General features: G+C 36.5%; 1 long non-coding RNA gene across 1 annotated transcript in view; it reads left to right on the top strand.

Annotated features, from left to right (window-relative positions):
* Positions 1-506: 506 nt before the first annotated feature.
* LOC128249700 (uncharacterized) overlaps positions 507-2906 on the top strand; it is a 5434-nt gene continuing 3034 nt past the window's right edge. The window contains exon 1 of the long non-coding RNA XR_008265820.1: positions 507-592. This is a non-coding gene — a long non-coding RNA (uncharacterized LOC128249700). The remainder of the gene's footprint in view (positions 593-2906) is intronic.

A 2906-nucleotide genomic window follows, 5' to 3' on the forward strand; every position in this document is an offset into this window, starting at 1 on the left:
CATAGAAACCTACATACACTCACACACACACACACACACACACACACATACCCTGACAACTACAACTGCTTGTTCTGTTGATGATGGTAGGAGGGTCTTATTTAATGAAAGAAGGTGTGGTTATTGTACGTAGTAAGATGCTTGCGGCTTTTTTTACTGAAATTTAAAAAAAAACCGGATAATTAAATGCACGTGCTTTAGAGCAAGTTATTGCCACCTCAGCATTACCATGACTACCATCAACAAACAAACAACAAATAAACGTCATCACTACCGCTGCCGTCATTTACTATTATGTCTTTTATATTCTCTTCTTTTTCCTTTAACATTCTCTTTCTCTTTTTTTTCTCTAGTTTACTCTTTTCTTTCCTAACTGTGACGCAAAAAGTAGGTAGGTGAGAATGTGCTATCGAATTTGTAGACACGCTGTACTCGTGAAAATTCCACGATTATATTGAAAACTATAAGATAGAGCGAAGTGTATAGAGAATTACGAAATACATAATTCCTTTTAAAATTTAACTTTTTTCATACATGATCCTTGAGATGGTGTAAATGTTTACACAGGTTGTATAAGAAGGTGCAGTTTCAGGTGAGAACATCCTTGAAAGCTATATTCTTTGTTATACACTTGCCATTTTTCTGCATCGCGAGTCTTTTTATTTTTTGATTTACCTCAAGAAACACTGTTAGTTAAATAACAAAATCGAAAACATTATCTATAGTTTTTAATCAGCTATGATGTGGCTACTCGGTAAAGCTCTAACAAATCTTGATACACTGTATTACCTCCTTATTTCCGAAAAATTCACCTGACTGGATTTTGACTCCAAAATTCCAGCAAAGGAGCTGTGGATTCTGAAAAGAAATGAAAATGAAAATGTAGGCGCATGCAAAAACAATATGGATAAAAGGTATATTTGGAAACGATGAGGTTCTTGGCTCGGTCCCGCTGTAAAGTACTCTGGGAGACTATCCCAGAGTACTTTACAGAGTACTTTTTAAATAAGCCTTGCACACATTCACATATCTGAGTGTTTGAGTGTGTGTATGTTTGCACTTATGCAGCTTAAGACTGTGATGTTTATGAACCGTAACGTGGAAGTTCGACAAATATACCTCGGTAAAATAAGTAACAAAGAAATATATACTGGGATCAATATGTTATGCTAAGCCTTCAAAAGCTGTACCCTAGCATGGCCGCAATCCCAAAACCAGTAAAGCAATATTAAATGATTAAAAGAACACACATACATAGATGCACACACATATATCGTACATGTTTGATGATATTCAACAGTCAACTGCCTTGCAAATAATACAATTGAAATGTATTTCTAATAGGTTATACCTTCAATTTTCTTCTGTAGTTTATTAGTTGGTTGTTTTAAAAATTGTGAAAATTTCGCAGCTTCGATTTCTTTCCATAATTAAAGCGTCATATTTATAGACGGGAGCAGAATAATATTAAAGGAAAACAGATATGAAAGTTCAGTTTGTCAGATGACAATTAGTTGCGCTAAATTGGTTTCGTGCACAAGGCCATCAAGTTCAGAGGAAGGGGTGAAGACGATTACATCGACCCCAGTGTTCAAGTGGTACTTATTTTATCGATTCCGAAAGGATGAAGGGCAAAATCGACCTCGGCGTAATTTCAACACAGAACGTGAAGACGGACGAAATGCCGCTAAGCATTTTGCCCGACGTGCTATCGATTCTGTCATCTCGCCACCTTATTAGTTGCACATGTGAGTGTATATATGTATATATATATATATATATATATATATATATATATATATATGCAGGAGACCAAAGAGTACGTTCGCCGCTATATTTTATATATAAAATATACAAAAATGGAACAAGAACGCAAAACAACCAAACAGTTAGGTGATAAAAAAATTCGACTAAGGACGAACTAAAATAATTCGACTAAGGACGAATTAAATTAAGCTGGCCTGTGTGGAAGTAAAGCCTTACGGCAGCGTCATAAGATTTCACAGGCACAGGTAGGAATATAGATGTTGCACGGATGGTAGTTGAATCAAGAAAGACAGGTCAGGCCTGGCCGAACACCGGTAACGTGGGGAGAGGAGAGAGAGAGGTAGAGGCAGAGGGATAGAAGAATTAAGGAGGGGCGAGAAAAAGTGAAAGAAGAGGAAAAGTGAGCATGAAGAGAAGGCCAGGAAATGTGACAGAGGGGGAACGAAAGAACGAAGAGTGGACTGAACGAAGTGTGAAAGGGCTGATAGAAAGAATGAAAGAATAGCAATGCTTTCTTCCAAGGATTCTGATGCTCTTAGCTTAGTTTTTCTTTGGGGCTGACCAGATTGGAGCAATCTCGAGTATAACCAGCCGAAATTGCAAAGATAATCTGGAACTCGACTGAGGATAGAAAACTCCGAATGTTTCCTTGTTTCCTTGTATCGTCTGTCTGGATGTTTTGTTGTCCCTTTTTTGTATCACCTAACCATCTGTATATAATTATTCGTTTATATTTATATAAATGGCATTATTACAGAAAATAATAACGCCACACAGTGGACTTCTCAAAATAACCACATTTAGTACCTAATGCGAGGAAAAACAACCAACAGAAGACGACCAACTTTCTTTTAAATAAACTTAACTGTGTATCGGCCGATTTCGCGATTACTAGAATGAATTTAGATTTCGTTCATCAGCACAGTATTGTCCCAAAAATATATATAAATAAACAGAATTCTCACCTCACCAAAAACGAACACACTACGTATCCGACAGAGTAAAGGGAATGAAGTTTATCTGTATATATCTTCATCAAAGAAGCGGGAATACTTCCGGGTTGCTTCTGGGTACCCATGTGGAGACAGGAATAAAAATTCAACATTGAATATATTCCGTGTATATATTTGATAAATAAA

This window comes from Octopus bimaculoides, chromosome 17 (assembly GCF_001194135.2).
Source record: "Octopus bimaculoides isolate UCB-OBI-ISO-001 chromosome 17, ASM119413v2, whole genome shotgun sequence".
NCBI classification, from domain to species: domain Eukaryota; kingdom Metazoa; phylum Mollusca; class Cephalopoda; order Octopoda; family Octopodidae; genus Octopus; species Octopus bimaculoides.